At 40.1% G+C, this 20966-nt stretch overlaps 1 long non-coding RNA gene across 3 annotated transcripts in view; it reads left to right on the plus strand.

Moving 5' to 3' along the window:
- Nucleotides 1-20966, plus strand: part of LOC141417954 (uncharacterized) — a 125656-nt gene that overhangs the window by 74769 nt on the left and 29921 nt on the right. For 2 of the 3 annotated variants that reach the window (XR_012442544.1, XR_012442545.1), the window contains exons 4-5: nt 12025-12468; nt 13860-13992. This is a non-coding gene — a long non-coding RNA (uncharacterized lncRNA). The remainder of the gene's footprint in view (nt 1-12024; nt 12469-13859; nt 13993-20966) is intronic. The other variant, XR_012442546.1, reaches the window with a different exon arrangement.

Here is a 20966-nt window from a genome sequence, read left to right on the forward strand (position 1 = left end):
GATGTCCAATTACATTGCTGTGAGGAACACATGTATTAGTCATCTCATAGAACTTTGTGAACCAGATTCTGACTCACTCCTGTAGCTGCTGATCTGATGACCTTGATGTTGAATATGGTGGTTATGCCACTCTGCTTTCTTTTGATGTTAAAGTGCTGCCATCTGGCTACCATACATTTGTAACTATCTTCTCCCATTGCTACTAGAAGCCCAGTTCTTTGACAGTGTTTCCTGTGCCAGCTGCAGAACACTGATGAGCTCTAGTGATACTGGCAACCTCCTCATCAGTGCACTGGTAAACAGAAAGACCTCTGAGCCCCTGTGAGGAACGTAATTAGCAGACAGGTTTCTGACATTCAGAAAGTAGAAACATTCTAGCATAACCTCTTTTCGGCACCTTTCCATTCCATTCTCCAGTTTGCCAAGGTAACTCTGATATCTCTGCTTGATTCAGTGTTAGCCACTTTTTCCAAGCTTCCAAGAGTCACTTCAGCAGCCTATTAGAGCATTCTCTCAGGGTTCTTTTTAGGATGTTAAATCTTCTCTAAAAATAGGGTCCTAGAGCAGATCCTCTGTTACCAAACTTTTTAGTCCACTCTTTTCCCTCCCCACACCTGGATCAAGAACTAGGATCCACTCTCAGGCATGTTCTCCAGGTTCCTGCTGAGATATATGCACCATGCTTGCAGCTCCATTGGCTTGCCATCCCTCCTCTTTTGAATACATCATAGCTTTTCCAGTGCAGTCTTGAAGAGTTTGGACTCTAGTTGTTGGTCTAGTACCCAGGAAGGAGATCTAGACAGAGCTCGAGAAAGGCTAGTATTGTCTTGTATAGCTCCTACCTTACTTAGGGTTTCTTCATAGCCATCAAGCAAGGAGAAATGTGCCACCTCTGTAAACCCAGAGTTCAGGGTCATGTTGGGGCTCTTGAAGTTCAGAGTATTCAAGAACACATATGCAGATATCCTTATCCCAAGTGAGAGGTAACTTTACTCATGAGGGACCTGCCTTTGGTGTGAGAGGTCTAAGATAGGAATTCACTCTTCTCTAAATTTCTGCCCCTATTACAAATAATCCCTGATCCCAATTATCAGCTCTTCCTGTCTTATAACTTCAGGAGATGGGGCTCACTTTCTAGTGTAATTGAGCCATAAATTATGCATCCTAAAATACACCCATTTTAATTCCTATAGTTTATAACATTCATATTTAATGATTTATTTTTCAATAAGCTTACCAAATTGCAAATTTGCATCAGTCTAAGTTAGTTTTAGAATATTTCTGAAAATGTTTCTAGTAGGGGATTCCAAGATGGCGGCTAGAGGGAAGAAGCACAAAGTGAGCCTCCTATAGTGAAATCTTGGAGAGACGCTGGAGACACACTTTGCAGGCATAATCACTGAGAAGAGGCATAACATTGACCCCTCCACACCTCCAACCGGCACAGAGAATCTCCACTTCACGTTAAACAGAGAAACCAGGAGGGCCCCTGGGCCGCCAGTCGCCGGTGCCCAGACAGCTTGGAAAGACGCGGACCAGGTGAGCTTTGCAGTACCACGATACTCCCACAGACAAGCCTGGGACAGAGCAGCATAGCCCCCTGGACAGACTGACCTCCACCCGGGGAAAAAAGAGAAACTGAGTAATAAGCAATAAGAACAGTTAAGACACGCAGGAAAGACGGTGGGGCGCCCTGAGCGCCGAAGATTGGGGGAAGGGAATCCTTCACGGGACTGTAAATAAACAAGCCGGGCAGGCCGGAGAGCCTCTGGCAGGAGCGGGGGAACGCGCCCAGCAACCAGGAGCGGGAAAGCTTGTGAGAGTGGTGGAGGGAGGAAATCTCCACAGGAGAGGAGGGAAGTCCCACTTCCCACATGAGCTGTAAACAAACATGGCAGCTGGCAGGAGCAGCAGCACCGCCCAGTAATCAGGAGCAGGAAAGCTTGTAAAAGCGGAGGTGGGAGGAGAACTGCACAGGAGAGGGGGGAAGACCCACCTCCCACATGAACTGTAAATAAACACGCAGGCCTGAGAACACGGTGCAGTGTCACCTTTCCCAGTGCTTGGAAAGGGGAAAGCTTGTAGCAGAGGCTCGCGCACAGGACAAATCTGAGCAAACAAAGCCTGCAGGGCCAGGTGAGTGCTAAGCTCACCCCAGAGATCTGCATAAATAGCGCCTCCAGCAACAGCAGGCTGACAGCAGCAGGCAGGCAAGCCACAGTTGCAGATACCATTCTCAGAACCGTCTCCAGACTCCTTTTTTTTTTCCTTTGTCTCCCTACCTTTGATGAGAGAACAACCAAATTACACCTGCAAGCTGAAAAACTTACTGAAACTGTATTGCATTAGAACTTGGGACATTTGGTGGGGTTTTGTGTGTGTGTGTGTGTGTAGTTTTGTTCTACTTTATGCGTCCCCTTTGATGAGACAACTACAGAACAACATCTGAGGCACCATCTCCAGGATTGGAGACTGAGACGGACACCCAAATTATTAAGACTGAAACTTCATTGCATTTGAACTTGGAAGTTTTTTGTTTTTTTGTTTTTTTTTTAATTTTCTATTTTTTCATTTTATTTTAATACATTTTTATAAATTGATTTTTCTTTCATTTACTAATTTTTTATTTTTATTCTTACCTTTTTTTTATTTTTGATTTTCAATCCTCTCTCTGTCTCTCTAATGTCTGTTCAGCTTACTGTCGATTAGTACACTAAAGCTCCCTGTTCATACCTTTGAAATCTTCTTGTCTGATACCTTGTTCTCTTTTCTCCCTCCAGTCTGTGTATTTGTTTTTCCCATTTCTTTAACTTCTTGCTTTCCATCTCAGCTCACCCTTCCATTCTAAATATTACCATTGTTATTATTACAAGCTAGAAAATACTTAATTGCACACAGTACAGGGACAGTAACAACACCAAAGACAATGACAGGAAGACAGAAAAAAACAGGGAAACCAGTTTCCCCACAGTAAAAAATTAGTACAGGAACCAGAGGGGAATGAAGAAAACAGGTACTCAGATCCAGACTCCAACAAAATGAAGATAAACTATGCCAAAGGACCCAATGAAGCCCACAAGAATAATTTAAAAGAAGACATACTACAGGTACTCAATGAGAATTTTATAGAGATGATACTGGATAGGGTCAACCAAAATGTACAGGAGACACTCAAGAAATTCCAAGACAACAAAAATAGAGAATTTGAAAGAACAAAAGAAGAAATAAAGGAAACCATAGAAGCACTGTACAAAAACCAAAGTGAAAGAGAGAACACGATGAATAAACAAATAAATGAACTCAGGACAAAAATAGACAACATTAAAGAGGAAACCAGCCAGGATATGGAAAACCTCAGAAAAAAGAATGAAACAGAACTGCAAAACAAAATGGAAGGCCAATCCAGCAGAATAGAACAAACAGAAGATAGAATCTCAGAACTTGAAGATGAAATGGTAATGAAAGGAAAAACCAAAGAACTATTAATTAAACAACTCAAGACCTGTGAAAAGAAAATGCAAGAACTCACCAACTCCATCAAAAGACCAAACTTGAGAATCACGGGCATCGAAGAAGGAGAAGAGCTGCAAGCGATGGGATGTGTAATCTATTCAACAAAATAATAATGGAAAATTTCCCAAATCTAGAGAAAGATATTCCCATACAGATGCAAGAGGCCTCCAGGACACCAAACAGACCAGATCAAAATAGAACTACCGCATGACATATCATCATTAAAACAACAAGTTCAGAAACTAAGGAAAGAATATTGAAGGCTGCAAGAGAGAAAAAACAAGTAACATACAAAGGTAAACCCATCAAAATCACAGCAGACTTCTCAACAGAAACATTAAAAGCAAGAGGAGCATGGGGTGAGATCTTCTGGGCACTGAATGAAAATAACTTCAACCCCAGGATACTCTACCCAGCAAAACTATCATTCAAGATAGATGGAGCAATAAAAGTCTTCCATGATAAGCAGAAACTAAAACAATATGTGACCACAAAGCCACCACTATAAAAGATTCTGCAAGGGATTCTGCACACAGAAAGTGAAACCCAACTTAACCATGAAAAGACAGGTAGCACCAAACCACAGGAAAAGAAAAAGCAAGACAGAGAGTAACCACAACTTAGGTACACACAATCAAACCTTCAAACAACTAAGACAACTAAATGACAGGAATCACCACATACCTATCAGTACTAACGCTTAATGTTAATGGACTTAATTCACCCATCAAAAGGCACCATTTGACAAACTGAATTAAAAAGGAAGATCCAACAATTTGTTGCTTACAGGAGACCCATCTCACCGACAGAAATAAGCATGGGCTTAGGATGAAAGGCTGGAAGAAGATTTACCAAGCCAGTGGCCCAGAAAACAGGCAGGAGTAGCAGTACTTACCTATGACAAAGTAGACTTCAAACCTACATTGAGCAAACGAGATAAAGAAGGACATTCCATACTAATAAAAGGGGAAATAGACCAAAAGGAAATAATTATCAACCTGTATGCACCCAATGTCAACGCACCCGATTTCATCAAACATACCCTGAAAGACTTAAAGCATATATAAATGCCAACACAGTGGTTGTGGGAGACTTTAACACCCCATTATCATCAATAGATAGGTCATCCAAACAAAAAAATCAATAAAGAAATCCAAGATCTAAAATATGCAATAGATCAAATGGACCTAGTTGAGGTCTACAGAACATTTCATCCAACCTCTACACAATATACATTCTTCTGAGCAGCCCATGGAACCTTCTCCAAAATAGATCATATCCTAGGGCACAAAGCAAGTCTCAGTAAATATAAGAAAATAGAAATTATACCGTGCATACTCTCTGATCACAATGCAGTAAAAGTAGAACTCAGCGACAAAAGTAAAGACAAAAAATATGCAAACAGCTGGAAACTAAATAACACATTACTTAATGAAGAATGGATCATCGATGAAATAAAAGAGGAAATTAAAAAGTTCCTGGAAGTCAATGAAAATGAAAACACAACCTACCGGAACCTATGGGACACAGCTAAGGCAGTCCTGAGAGGAAAGTTTATAGCCATGAGTGCATATATTAAAAAGACTGAAAGATTCCAAATCAATGACCTAATGATACATCTCAAACTCCTAGAAAAACAAGAACAAGCAAATCTCAAAACAAATAGAAGGAGAGAAATAATAAAAATAAGAGCTGAAATCAACGAAATAAAAACCAAAAAAACCATACAAAGAATTAATGAAACAAAAAGTTGGTTCTTTGAAAAAATAAACAAGATCGATAGACCCCTGGCAAACCTGACTAAAATGAGGAGAGAAAAAAACCCAAATTAGTAGAATCAGGAATGCAAAAGGGGAGATAACAATAAACACCATGGAAGTCCAGGAAATCATCAGAGACTACTTTGAGAAACTTTATTCAATTAAATTTGAAAATCTTAAAGAAATGGACCGATTTCTAGATACATATGACCATCCAAAACTGAACCAAGAGGAAATTAATCACTTGAATAGACCTATAACACAAAATGAAATTGAAGCAGCAATCAAGAGTCTCCCCAAAAAGAAAAGTCCAGGACCTGATGGATTCTCTGCTGAATTCTATCAGACCTTTAAAGAAGAACTGATACAAACCCTCCTTAAACTGTTCCACGAAATAGAAAGGGAAGGAAAACTGCCGGACACATTTTATGAAGCCAGTATTACACTTATCAAAAAACCAGGCAAAGACACCTCCAAAAAGGAGAACTATAGGCCAATCTCCTTAATGAACATTGATGCAAAAATCCTCAACAAAATAATGGCAAACCGAATTCAGCAACACATCAAAAAGATTATTCACCACGACCAAGTAGACTTCATCCCAAGAATGCAGGGGTGGTTCAACATACGAAAATCAATAAACGTAATAAACCACATTAACAGAAGTAAAGACAAAAACCACTTGATCATCTCAATAGATGCAGAAAAAGCCTTTGATAAGATCCAACACCATTTCATGATAAAAGCTCTAAGAAAACTAGGAATAGAAGGAAAGTACCTCAACATTATAAAAGCTATATATGACAAACCTACAGCCAGCATTATACTTAATGGAGAAAAACTGAAACCATTCCCTCTAAAATCAGGAACCAGACAAGGATGCCCACTATCTCCACTCCTATTCAACATAGCACTGGAATTCCTAGCCAGAGCAATTAGGCAAGAAGAAGGAATAAAAGGAATACAAATAGGTAAAGAAACTGTCAAAATATCCCTATTTGCAGATGACATGATCCTATACCTTAAAGACCCAAAAAACTCTACTCAGAAGCTTCTAGACATTATCAATAGCTATAGCAAGGTAGCAGGATATAAAATCAACATAGAAAAATCATTAGCATTTCTATACACTAACAATGAGCAAACTGAAAAAGAATGTATGAAAACAATTCCATTTACAACAGCCTCAAAAAAAAATCAAATACCTAGGTGTAAACCTAACAAAAGATGTGAATGACCTCTACAAGGAAAACTATACACTTCTGAAGAAAGAGATTGAGGAAGACTATAGAAAGTGGAGAGATCTCCCATGCTCATGGATTGGTAGAATCAACATAGTAAAAATGTCGATACTCCCAAAAGTAATCTACATGTTTAATGCAATTCCCATCAAAATTCCAATGACATTCATTAAAGAGATCGAAATATCTACCGTGAAATTTATATGGAAACACAGGAAGCCACGAATAGCCAAGGCAATACTCAGTCAAAAGAACAATGCTGGAGCTATCACAATACCTGACTTCAAACTATATTACAAAGCAATAACAATAAAAACAGCATGGTACTGGCACAAAACCAGACATGAAGACCAGTAGAACAGAATAGAGGACCCAGATATGAAGCCACACAACTATAACCAACTTGTCTTTGACAAAGGAGCTAAAAATATACGATGGAGAAATAGCAGCCTCTTCAACAAAAACTGCTGGGAAAACTGGTTAGCAGTCTGCAAAAAACTGAAACTAGATCCATGTAAATCACCCTATACCAATATTAACTCAAAATGGATCAAGGATCTTAATATCAGACCACAAACTCTAAAATTGATACAGGAAAGTGTAGGAAATACTCTGGAGTTAGTAGGTATAGGTAAGAACTTTCTCAATGAAACCCCAGCAGCACAGCAACTAAGAGATAGCATAGATAAATGGGACCTCATAAAACTAAAAAGCTTCTGTTCATCAAAAGAAATGGTCTCTAAACTGAAGAGAACACCCACAGAGTGGGAGAAAATATTTGCCAGCTACACATCAGACAAAGGACTGATAACCAGAATATATAGGGAACTTAAAAATCTAAATTTTCCCAAAACTAATGAACCAATAAAGAAATGGCCAAGTGAACTATACAGAACTTTCTCAAAAGAAGAAATTCAAATGGCCAAAAAACACATGAAAAAATGCTCACCATCCTTAGCAATAAAGGAAATGCAAATTAAAACCACACTAAGATTCCACCTCACCCCTGTTAGAATAGCCATCATCAGGAACACCAAAAACAACAGGTGTTGGCAAGGATGCGGGGGAAAAAGGAACCCTCATACACTGTTGGTGGGAATGTAAACTAGTACAACCACTCTGGAAAAAAATTTGGAGGCTACTTAAAATCTAGACATTGATCTACCATTTGATCCAGCAATACCACTCTTGGGGATATACCCAAAAGAATGTGACACAGGTTACTCCAGAGGCACCTGCACACCCATGTTTATTGTGGCACTATTCACAATAACCAAGTTATGGAAACAGCCAAGATGCCCCAGCACTGACGAATGGATTAAGAAAATGTGGTTATACACAATGGAATTTTATGCAGCCATGAAGAAGAACGAAATGTTATCATTCGCTGGTAAATGGATGGAATTGGAGAACATCATTCTGAGTGAGGTTAGCCTGGCCCAAAAGACCAAAAATCATATGTTCTCCCTCATATGCGGACATTAGATCAAGGGCAAACACAACAATGGGATTGGACTTTGAGCACATGATAAAAGCGAGAGCACACAAAGGAGGGGTGAGGATAGGTAAGACACCTAAAAAACTAGCTAGCATTTGTTGCCCTTAATGCAGAGAAACTAAAGCAGATACCTTAAATGCAACTGAGGCCAATAGGAAAAGGGGACCAGGAACTAGAGAAAAGGTTAGATCAAAAAGAATTAACCTAGAAGATAACACACACGCACAGGAAATCAATGTGATTCAATGCCCTGTATAGCTATCCTTATCTCAACCAGCAAAAACCCTTGTTCCTTCCTATTATTGCTTATACTCTCTCTACAGCAAAATTAGAAATAAGGGCAAAATAGTTTCTGCTGGGTATTGAGGGGGGGAGAGGGAGGGGGCGGAGTGGGTGGTAAGGGAGGGGGTGGGGGCAGGGGGAGAAATGACCCACGCCCTGTATGCACATATGAATAATAAAAGAAAAAAGAAAAAGAATTTTGACACATTTAAATTAAAAAAAAAAAAGGAATATTTCTAACACCCCAAGAAGACTGCCTATATCCCTTAGCTGTTAGCAAGAAGCTGGGAGACTTTAAACTGAGCTGAGTCTCCTTGGCCTACTACTCAGCACATTTAGAGACCAGATGTCCATGCAATTGAATGTGGTTCCAAATCCACTGGACTGGGGAGAAAATCAAAGGGCTTTATGACTGTGACCATTCTTAGAGTATTTCCTTACATGCCAGCAAATGTTAAGTGTGAGTCTAATGCAGGCCACTGCTCTCATTGAGCCAGTGCTACTAGCAGTGATTCACAAATGCAGAGCAGCTCAGCTACTGGCTCTTAACCCTAATAAGGGAAATGTCTCATAAATGCACATTCTTGGGTCCCACTGCCAGAGAATCTAATTCACCTAGTTCAGGTCCAAGGGTACAGGAGTTAAGTTCTGAATAAAATTCCTTGTTGATTCTCACAACTCTTTAGATTTTACAGCTGTTATTCTGGATTGTGTGCAAGTTTGCTTCTTTGTACAATTTTTTCTATGGAGCATAGTTGTGGTATTGGGTCCAAAAGGGTAGAAATAATACTTCTTTAAATTTGTGGTTCCTGAATAGAAAAAAAATGCAGTACACTGGTTATTTTCTTTTCTTGTGTGTAGAGCAGAGATGTATGTGTGCTTTCTGAAAAAGAAAAGTATTGCCTTTACCCTCAAGAACATAACCATGTGACACTTCAGTTTGTTGAAATAATGGTCACAAATATAAGGTGGCCAAGAATGACTTATGAAGATGGTATGACCCAGAGGCTCAGCACATATTGAAAGCATAGAGTGGAAGTCATCAGGATGTCCAGGAAGTCCCTTACTCCATACTGTGTCTCCTAGTGAGCCCACATCATCTATTATGGGTCTCTCCAGCCTCCCTGATTCATTATTTTAATTAAGTAAAATGATTGTTTAGAATGCAGAGGAATATTTGATTAAAACACTGGTCAAGTATTAATAGCCTCACACTACCTAATTGGGAAGAAAGAGGGCTCACTAAAGATACACCCTTTTAACTCTTTGCACCACACATAAAAGCTCTCTATTATCCTGACACCTTTCTTAAAAACATATCCAGAACTGGGCTATTTTCCATTCTTCTCCTACAACTACTATGGTCAGAGTTCTATCATATCTTTCCTGAATTATCACAATAACCTCCTAATTACCAGCCCTGGCCTCCCCATAAATAAATAACTCTCTCTCTCTCTCTCTCTCTCTTCTTCTTCTTCTTCTTTTCTTCTCTTCCTTCTTCAGAGCTTAGAAAAGTAGAATGGATCACTGAGAGTAAGCAGACAACTCCATTATCAAGTCTGCTCATGACATAAACCTCTACCTTCAATAATCAGGATATGAAGGCTGTAATGGATCTTAAATAACATTTAGTCCAGTTCAGTAGTGTGTTAGACTTTTCATTGCTGTGACACAATATTCGACATAAACAACTTAAGCAAGAAGGATTGATTTTGGTTCATGGCTCACAGTTTCAAAGGTTTCAGCCTTTGGTTGCATGGCCCCTGTGCTTGGGCACAACATCATGGCGGCTGGAGCATGTGATGGAGGAAGTTCTTCACCTCAAGGGTGCCAGGAAGCAGAGGCAGGGAGGACAGCCAGGAACAAGACCCAGCTTCCAAGGACCTGCCCCCGGTGACCCTCTTCCTCCAGCTGGTTCCACCTCCTAGAGTTTCCAGAAGCTCCAAAATAGTGCCACCAGCTGGGGACCAGCCCTTAGTACATGGGCCTTTTTGGAAACACTTCATATCCAAACAATAACGTAGTTTACAAAAAAGAAAGTTAAGGCTGAGAGTCAGGAAGTGACTTGCCCAAGATCATAAAAATGAGTTGTATTTGTTGATGTAGAACTTGGTTTCCTAAAATTGCCAAATGGTTCTTTGTCAATTTGCCTATTTTTGATCATTTTAAATGAGTTATAATTAAAATAATAAATTCTTACTTTTTTTGGTAGTACTGGTTTGAACTCAGGGAGTCCTGCTTGCTAGGCAAGTGACTTGAGTCACTCTGTCACTCCTTTTTCGTGTTGGGTATTTTCAAGATAGGGTCTTGAACTATTTGCCCTGGCTTTGAAATGTGATCCTCCTGATCTCTCCCTCCTCAGTAGCTAGGATTACAGGCACAAGCCACCAGCACTGGCAAAACTTATTCTTGAGAAAGAAAATGTCTCAGATTTTGCCAAAACCTCATTTAGATCTTCTTATGTAACTTTTCACTCCCAGTAAATTATTATTAAAATATTCCTGTATATTAGCATGCATGTTTTTATTTTGTATAAGCTGCCATGTTCAATTATGGCAGAGTGCCCATGTTCTGAGAATCTTGAAAAGCAGAGCATTGCCATTGTATCCATCCATTTATTCAACAAACACTTATTGCATGCCTACTATATGCTGGAAATTGTCCAAGGCCTGAAGTGTTCAGTGATGAAGAATGTAGTAAAGGCCTTTGTAGAGGGAAAAGATAATAAACAATTTAAAAAATAATTTCAAACACAACTGTGTTTTGAAGAAAATAATACAGACACGTGCAACAGGAACTGAATCAGGAAAAATAAATTCTAAGAGGGTTAGAACAGAAGACCTGAAGGTAAACAGTAAGTTAACCATGTGATGTGGGAGCAGAGTGTTGTAGATGGAGATACCAAGTTCAGAATTCCTGATGGCACAATAGGCTAACCATGTTCAAGGAAGAGAGGAAAGGACAGGCTGATATGATAGTAGCATTGCAGTAATGGGAAGGTGGATAAAGATGGTGATTGACAGGCAGGAAAGGGTATAGTCACTGGGAATCATTGTGATGGTGAAGATCTTAGGCAGTGGTTTAAAAGGATATAAACTGTTATGGTTTGCATTTTCGAAGTACACAATGAATGACATGTCTCAAAGGATCAAAAGCAGAATCAAGAAGACAAGTTAGATTGTAGGAAAAATCAAGAGAAGATGGTGGATTGGAAGAAGGAGGTTCCAGTGGAGATGGACAGATCATCACTTGCCTATGGATCCACCCCTAACACTGCCATCACGTATCTCTAGTTCACCCCACCACTGCTTCAGCAACCACACCTCATGACCTGTTAGACTAGATTTAGACAAACTTCTCCTGATACCACAAAAGATGAAATGTGGGCAGATTTGGTCAACTCCATGACTGTGGGGCACATCTGTTATATATCTAGTCCAAAAGGAGATTTTTCATGGATTATCAGTTCAATAAGATGTTATTTAAGAATGCAGGGAGGAGTGTTCTGTGGAAAAAATAAGTGTGGGAAACAGGTCAAAGAAGCTCCCTCCTTCCTTCCTCCCCTCCCTTCCTCCCTCCCTCTCAATACATGCCCATTTGGAAACTCACAGGGTGTAGGAGCATATTGAAAATTCTCAGAAGTCCAGCAGCAAAGAAAGACTTTGTCTTACTCGGCACTTCCTAAAGCCCTTTGATCAGGAACCTTGTTTCCCTTTTTCCTTCCTCACAGAACACTCTGAAGTAACCCAAGTCACCTGGTTTTGAACAAACTGATGCAGTGGAGTGAGAACGTCAGTAAGTGAGCATTATGCTCTACAGCCACCTCTGCCTGTTTTATCAACACCGGACCCACCCTTTTCCTGTTGGAGCCTCAGTTCCCTCATCAGTAAAATAGGAGGTCAGAATAACTGGTCATTAATGTTGCTTTGTTTCTGTAAAGCTGTGTTTATGTTCATCCGCAAAGGGTGGTTGCTTGGATGAAGTTGCTAACTCAGCATAAGTAATACCTCTGCAGTACAGCTTCAGCTTTCATCCCCATGAGCTGATCACGACTTGCTCTTTTATACCCTGTGAGCATTTTGAACATTTTCACTTGCAAAGAAGGCAACTAGGCCAGAATCACTGCTGACCCAAGGCCTGACTCCCGCAGGAGAAGAGCTGTAACACTGAGAAGGTGAGTCAGATACTGATTAGATTCAGAATGGAGATGATATATTTACTTAGATGTTTCTAGGCAACTGCCCAGAATGGGGTGGAAGGAATATTAATGTCTAGACTATGCCTTGTAAGCCCATTTGCTTCAAATCTCAAAAAAGAATTGAGAGAACATTTTTGCTGTTCAAAAAGCCTCTGGAAACAGTAAGACATGAGCCACGCTGCTGCATGCTGAAAGCCTCACTGGCTTTATCTACCAAAAGACCCTTCCTCCCTCTCTGCTTTCTTCTCATTCTCAAGGTCTTGCACATTTCCAAAGTGTGCCTTCAGGAATCACTAGCAAGCCTGAGGAATGGGAAAAACGAAGAAAGAATATCAAGGGCTGGGGAAATGGGGGTTAAAGGCCATGGAAGAAAGGAGGTGGGAGGAAAAAAAAGGATGTGGGAGAGAAGATGAGATGAAAAAGGATTAGAGAAAGGTTGATGGAAGCATATCCTGAATTTGGAGATGGTGAGTTGGAAAGAGGACCCATTCACAGTTGCTGTTAACTGTTGTAGTCTGAAGAGACACATGGGTGCTACGCCCAGTCCACTGGGATCTCTATCCTATTGTTGGTTACTATGGTAGCAGTTGAAGAAATGATGTTAAATGCTGTCTGCTTACAGGAGACTTTTGCATTTTTGGTAGCTTAGTGTCAGAGCTTTACTTCAGATGCTTGTAGTCATTCAGGTTTGTGGAAGGAAGTGGATATGACACGAGAAGCAGGAGAGGATAAAGAGTGAATTGGAAAGGAAAAGACACTGCTGGATTATTGAGAAACACTAGAACAATGCAAACATGGCTACCTCTGATAAAAGAGCCAGAGAAAAACAACACGTATGGCTTCCGGATAGTGTCCAGCACTTTCTCCTATTCCCTCTTCGCAGTCATTTTTCTAATGCCCATCCCCCTCCAACCTCCCTTTTCCCACTACAGGGGGCTTAAAAACCCCAGCCTGTAAGAGAGGCGTGCTTCGCCCCTCTCAGTGTTACTCTGATGGCTAGGGTCCCTCTCAGGTCTCCTCTCCCTAATAAAGACCTGCTGCTTGTAGAGGTTGCAGATTCTTTCTCGGTCTCTCTCTCTCTGTCTCTCTCCTTCATTTTCCTTTCAACCACCAAGGAAAAGAAGAATCTAAAGTAGTGGGGATGCAAGGACAGGGGCAAAACAGTAGAGATGGGGGCTTAATTGGGGCAAGAGCGCTAGTGAGGCTGACAATGCCTGGGGCAGAAAGGACGCTTTGTAGCAGGTGCGGTTCATAAGAAAAGTGGTGAGTTTGAAGATGGAGAGAAGGTTTCTAAGAGATGTTTCTGTGGATGGTGAACTGGTGCTCCTCATGTGAGGCTGAGGCCCCTGTTCACTTGTGTTGCTTAGGACTGCTGTTTCCTGAACGTGACCTAGAGCGAAGACAGGATGACGTGCAGCCGCAGTTCATGGTAAGACTACACAAGGACAGGGAGAAGCAGGAGCGCTGAGAGGGGAGAATGAGAAGACGACATATATAGAAGTAAGTGTACAGTAAAAGTAAAAAGACTTAAAATTCTAAGCAAGAACTTAGATCTAAGTGTGCTTTCTGGAAGAAATTGTACTGTGAAAGTTGTTTTTGATATTCAGTGGGTTGACAGTGCTGTTCCTGGCATTTTGTTTTGATTTGTTTGAGACAGGGTCGCTCTATGTAGCTCAAGCTGGTCTCAACTTCACAATTCTCCTGCCTCAGCCTCCTGAGTGCTGGGGTTGCAGGTGAATCCCACTACACTTCGCTGTATTCCTGGCCTTTTACAGACAATGTTGACTTCCTTCTGACCTCTTTAGCAACACATGTTCTGAAAGAGAAAAATAAAATTGACCAGAATTCCTGTTGTTAGTATTTGTAATTCAATTTTCTGTGCCTTTGAAACAAATTTAAAAATACTCAATACTAATTATCTACCCTCATCCCACTACACCATTTTCACTGGCTTTGCCCTCCTGAGGCTTCTTTTCCATCAATATTCTTGACATCGTTTTCTGCCTTACTTCTGAGGCTGCATTCTAAGAGTCTGGATATAATGAAAGCATGACCCATTTCTGTTTATGGAAATGCCATCCAGGGACTTACAAATGTCACCCAGAGTTCTGAGACTTGCCAATGTACCAGGGATGGTGACCAACTATTTTCTTAAGAAAAGTATCAGCATACAGAATGGTTTCACTGAGTCTGCAGGACACCATTGGCAGAATGACTCCTTAATCAGTTCGATGAACTTTGAACAATGCTAGTATAAGTCAAAAGATGCTGGGCTTGGAGAGAGAGGCCTTGATGTCTGATACTAGGCGTGCATTTAATACTCTTTTTTTTTTACCTTGGCAAGTCACTGAAACTTTGTGAGACTATGAAACAGCACCTATGCTATTTCTACTTTCTACGTCATAGGGTTGTCACCTATAGTTTTGTTGTAGTCTCTACACTAAAATCCTGGCAATATGGTCAGAAAGCCTGTATTGTAATTCCTAGTCTACCCCCTAAAGCTGTGTGACTAGGTCAAGTTACTAAACTTACTTGAGCTTCAGTTTGTCCTTAGTATACATGATATTATATTTAGCTTGTAGCGTTGTTAGGCTTAGATGAGGTAGCTGATGTTAAAGAATTAATTATCTGAGAATTAATTCAATAGTTATTAGGCCAACCATCATAATAGCAACACTATAATCATAGAAAGAATGGTTATTATTATTATATACAAACACTAGAATAGCAGCATTAGCAGCAATAGCTACTGTTTATTGAGCACATATTTTCCAAACACTATTTTAAGAACATTACCCCTGTTATCTTATTTAGTTCTCATAATCCTTGGAAGTCTCAAGGTCTTGTAGTAAGAAAGTGGCTGCTATTCTTTGGGTGTGTAATGTGTGAAGGGATTGGATCACCAAGGTGGCACTGTTAGAAGATGCTATAGGCCTTTAAGAGGAGGAGATTTTGGACTCCTCAGGTCACTGGGATGTACCCTTCAAGGGGACTATGGAATAACTTCCTCTCCCTCTCCATCTTGCTTGTGATGTGAGCATTCGCTCCAACACACGCTCCTGCCATGATGTGCCACCCTTACCAGAGCCAAAACAATGGGACCACCTGATCTTGAACCTACAAACCATGAGTTAAATGGGTTTTTCCTCATGCAAGTTAATTGCCTCAAGTATTTCATTCTAATAATGCAAAGCTGACTAATAGTCACAGAGCAGACATGTGTTCCCCTTACCTTTTAGTGTCAGAGGCTTTTAGACTAACGTCTCTTCCCAAGCTAAAGGAACCCTTTTCCCTTTCCCCTTGGCACTGTTATCTCTCTGTTCTCCAGCTATGTAAGAGCTGCGAGGGGAGGAAACTTGTGGATCTCTTTAGAGTTCACCAGCAAGTCACTAAGAATGGAAATTAGAGAATTACAGAAAGGGTATGAAGTACTAGGAATACTTGCATTTCTCTACTGACTTTTTCCTCAATGGCAATTTTTATTTGACTACTTAATCACAATTATGATAGTGCTGTATCTTGACTAAACTGAGAATTTCTATAAGCTCCACAGAGTCAGGAGCTGAGCCCCTATGCATTGACCATGGAGTTCATGTACTGGAATGTTGAAAGATCTGCTTACAGGTCTTAGAAGAAAATGGGAAAGGTTGCCATCTAGTGGACATTGAATCAACTTCAACTAAAAACACAGCTGTAATTTAGAGAAATCTATCTAAAATGGAAAGGAACATTATTAGGCAATTGGTTTAAACACACAACAGAGAAATATAAACTACATCAGACCAACAGTCCAGCTGAATTCTGAATTGGACCAAAGGACATCTTGGAAGCTTAAATACATAGGGTGTTAGTACTAAAGAGAATATGACATTAGTATCTTCAAACTCCTTTCTTTTGTGGCCCAAGGAAGGACAGCTGTGCCTTTAGGGTCGCAGAGATGTGATGACTGTGTATCCAGGCCACCCTAAGTCCACATCTAGGGTCGACTTTTATACCATGTAATGGAGAAAGGCATTGTCTTCCATAACACAGAAGGGAAAGGAATATATTCCAAATTGTACACTTGTCCAGTTTAGCCACTCCAGATTCATGATTGAAAAGGAGATGGATATGGACTCATCACTTACCACTGAGACTGCTACTGGGCCCTGTGGAGGCACCACTTACACACCATATTGGCAGAGCAGCATTCTCTCAGGGAGTCACAAACACCTGTGTACCTGCTGTCTACAGTTCTATTAAATACACAGGCCTGAAGAGTATATGATGGGTGTCTGCTGGGTTTTCACTGACCTTTATTCTGTTCCCATTTGGCCACTAACCTTTGATTTTGTTCATATGTTTCCTGTAAGTTAAAGTCATTGGAGAGAGGAATGATGAATTTTATCACCTGTAAACATCAGTTTAGATATGTAAGGACAGGGAGTGTAGAACTGTATTTTGAGTCACGCCTCTCCTCCTTTCAGGCTGTGTTACTGAAGTTTCCATTTCTAGAAAACAGGTGGAAACAATGTACCATTTGCCTCCAGGGTCGTGCGGGGTTTAAGAGACATCAACATAAGAAAGTCCTCTGTAGTAATATTCTCTTCCCTCTTCTTTCTTTCTCACATCCCCTCTCCTCCTTCACTTTTCTTCCCTCCCCTCTCTCTGTGGGAAGAAATCTTTCAATTTAAAAAATTCAGTTTCCTTGCTTTTTATCCTTATATTTCAAGCCTGACTGAAATAATAGCTCACTGTATACCCAAATGCCTTTCTCCTATGTTTTCTAGTTAACATCTGAAAGCTGTACACATCGTAACCATTACTAGATTATTCTGGATGCATCCCCTAAAAATAAGGGCATTTCCACAGTGTCATGACACTACTAAAAATAATGGTAATTCTGTAGTGTTGTCTAATATCACCTATATTCAAATTTCCTTAATTATCCCATGAATGTTTTCATATTATTGTTATTTTTTTATTCCAAGATCCAGCCAAGGTTAATGTATTGCATTTGGTTGTTTGTGTATCTTTGATTTCTTATAATCTATAATGGCACTCCCAAATTCAAATGTTATATTTTTTATGATGTTCACTTTTTTCCTTTTGGTAAGAGTGGTGTTTGAACTCAGGGCTTTGTACTTGGAAAGCAGGTACCACTTGGACCACACCCTCTGGTCCTGATGTTCACTTTTTAAAGAGTCAGCAAATTGTCTTGTAGAATACATCACTTTTTAAATTTGTTTTTTCTCATAATTTCATTCAAGTGAAATCTTTTTGGCTAGAATACTATAGAGACAATGCTGAGTACTTCATACTGCATTATGAAAGAATGCATAGTGCAACTATTGGTGATGTGAGTTTGATCACTTGATCCAATTGATGACTGCTGAATCTGCCAGTCATAAAGGTTTATTTTCTGACTACACTGCCTAAGTAATTTGTGGGTGATACTTCGAGATTGAACATTTTGTGCCCAAATGTACTTAGACCCAACAGTTTTCCACATGCATTGATGTGTAAACTTTGGCTGCATTGGTTATTACCACAGACATTAAAAAATGGTAATTTTCCTCTTCTGTTTTTCCACATTGATTATCTGGCAATCTTTTAAAAAGAGTTTTCTTTTGTCCACTTTCACAGCCTTGGTTATTGTCACTGAGTCTAGAGTCCTTAACATTTTTTCAGTTCACTTCCATCGCTATCTTTTTATTGAATCTCATGCTGTTCCAAATTTGGCCCACACAAACCCCTTTAGGTTGGCTCTTCTGTTCTCTCATATATTGGGGTGCCTCTCTGTTTTCTGGCACAAGATGTCTCAATCATATCTTATACTTTTCCAAACCCAACCTGGAATTAATACTAAAAGAATTGAAGAATTATATTTAAAATATGAGTTATGAATATTGGATGAAGCAGTATGTAAGTATTTTAGAAATCTTGGTATTAATATAAAGATGTAGAGAAAAATCTGGCCAACCTTGTGTATTTCACCAAATGACCAGTCTTCTTGGTAAATCATCCTTCAACTCAGTTGAACTACCATTTCCCCAGAAAACTTCCAGATCCCTCAGAATTAGAATTATTTCCCTCTAACAAACATGCCCATAGATTTCTTCTCTATGCTCACCACTCTTCTAACTATTCCAAGTCAGTCTCATTTGAAAGCTCAACTTGCAAAGAATCTGCTTCTAAGCTTGTGTTTTGTTGACCATGTTCAATTCCCTACAGATTTCCAGATGGAGAGCCTATTTCTTGTTTGTTGTTGGCCGGAGGCTATCCTTACTTCTTTGACATATGGCCTTCTCCCTTAGGCATCTTGTAACATGGCAGTTTGATTCTTCAAGCCCACAAAGCAAGAGAGCTCTAACACGAGGTACATTACATTATTGTGCTTTGTAAAAAGAAAGGGACACCTCATCACCTTTATCATATTCTGTTTGTGAGAAGCAAGTCATGGGTCCAACCCATGTTCAAGGGGAGGAGATCACACCAGGAGGTGGGATATATGGAAGCCCTTTAGAATCTGTCTACCAGGCTCCTGGCTTTGACATTGTAGTGTGGGCAGTCAGATGATAAACATATAAAATTCAATATCAGATGGCAAGTCCAGAATAATAAGATGAAGAGTCCTTGGAGAAGGCACCTTAGCTAGAGTGGTAAGGTGAAATGTCTGTGGGAAGGTAAGATTGGCTGAGACCTGATTCCTGAAAAAAGAATCTTCTATAGTAGGCAGAAGAATGAGTAAGTGCAAGCACCCTGGGTATGGAAAAAAGGCCAATATGCACAGAGAGACTACAAGAATGGGTTTAGAGAGGGAGTCAGGGACCACTTAGGATTTATAAGCCATATGGTAAACACTTTGTACTTTATTTTAGTTACAACTTTAAGACAGAGGGTTCATGTGGACAGTGATATGATCTAATTCCTGCTCTAACAGAAATCACTCTGGCTCCAGTTTTGTGAAGGGACTAAAAAGAGAATGGAGACAAGGAAGCCATTTGGGAAACTATTGCCACAGTCAAAGAAGAGATGATGGTAAGGGTGGTGGCAGGGTTAGATTCAAAGTATATTCTGGAGGGTCGGTGGGATTTCCTAATGGATGAAATATGCAACTGAGAGAGTTCAAGAGCAACAGGTCTATTGGGCCTGAGAGGGTGGATGGTAGTGGAGGGGAAGATAGCTACAAAATATCTTGCAACATTTTAAAGTAGAATTTACTTTTAGAGTAGTTTTAGTTTTCATAGGGAGACTAAATGGGAACTACAGAGTTCTCGTATACACCCTCTCTCCCTCTTCCTCTCTCTTCACCCCTTCTTGCATGGCCTCCACCACAGTGGTGGCTTCATAACAACCAGTGAACCTACACTGATACATCACTCTCACTTAAAGTCCACAGTTCACATTCAGGTTAGTTCACGATGCTGTACATCTTGTGGGTGTTGGTAAATGTATAATGACAGGCATCCACCATTGTCATACCACATGGAGTAGTTTCGTGGCCATAAGGATCCTCTGTGCTCCATCCGTCCTTCTCTCCTAACTCCTGGAACCACTGACCTTTCTAACGTCTCAATAGTTTAACCTTTTGCAGAATGTCATGAATGGAAATCAGACAGCATATAGCCTTTTCACATTGGGATCTCTCACTTAGTAATATATAAATTTTCTCCATGTCTTTTTTCAACTAATCCATAATAATTGCACATATCTATGGGGCACAGTGTGATAATTCCATCTGTATATACAATACATAATGATCAAATCAGGGTAATTAGAACCCCTCTCCCTTCCTTATCATTTATCACTTCTTTGTGTTGGGAATCTTCAAATCCTGTCTTCTAGTTCTCGCTGAAATGCATAACAACTAGTGAGCTGTGGCTGTCGTGCTGCGTTGTAGACATCAGAACGCATTCCTCCTGCACAATGTGTCTTGGTGTTCATTAACCAACCTCCTCTGTCCTCTCTCCCCTTCCTTCCTGTTACAGCAACTGCTAGTCTACTTTCTGCTTCTGTAACGTCAGCTTTTTTAGCTCCCACATGTGAGTGAGAATACGCAGCACAGGTTCTGTGCTTGTTTTTATTTAACATGATGTTCTCTAGTTCATCTATGTTGCCACAAAGGACAGAATTTAATTCTTATTTGTAGCTGAATAATACTTCATTGTACATATGCCACATTTTCTTTGTCCAGTCACCTGTCCATAGAAACCCCAGTTGATCTCATTTCCTGGCTATTATGAAACAGGAGTGTAGGTGTCTCTTTGACATGCTAATTTCCTTTCCATTGGAAATATACTTGGGAGTGGGATAGCTGGATCATTAATTCTATCTCTAATTCTTAAAGTAACCTCATTATCATTCTCCACAACACCTGAAGTAGCTGAAATTTCTATCAGCAGTGTGTAAGCGCTCCCCTTACTGTTCAGTTGCCAGTATTTGTTACTTTTGTCCTTTTGATTGTCACTGTTCTCACTGTGGGGAAGTGATAT

Source organism: Castor canadensis, chromosome 16, assembly GCF_047511655.1.
Source record: "Castor canadensis chromosome 16, mCasCan1.hap1v2, whole genome shotgun sequence".
Classification (NCBI taxonomy): domain Eukaryota; kingdom Metazoa; phylum Chordata; class Mammalia; order Rodentia; family Castoridae; genus Castor; species Castor canadensis.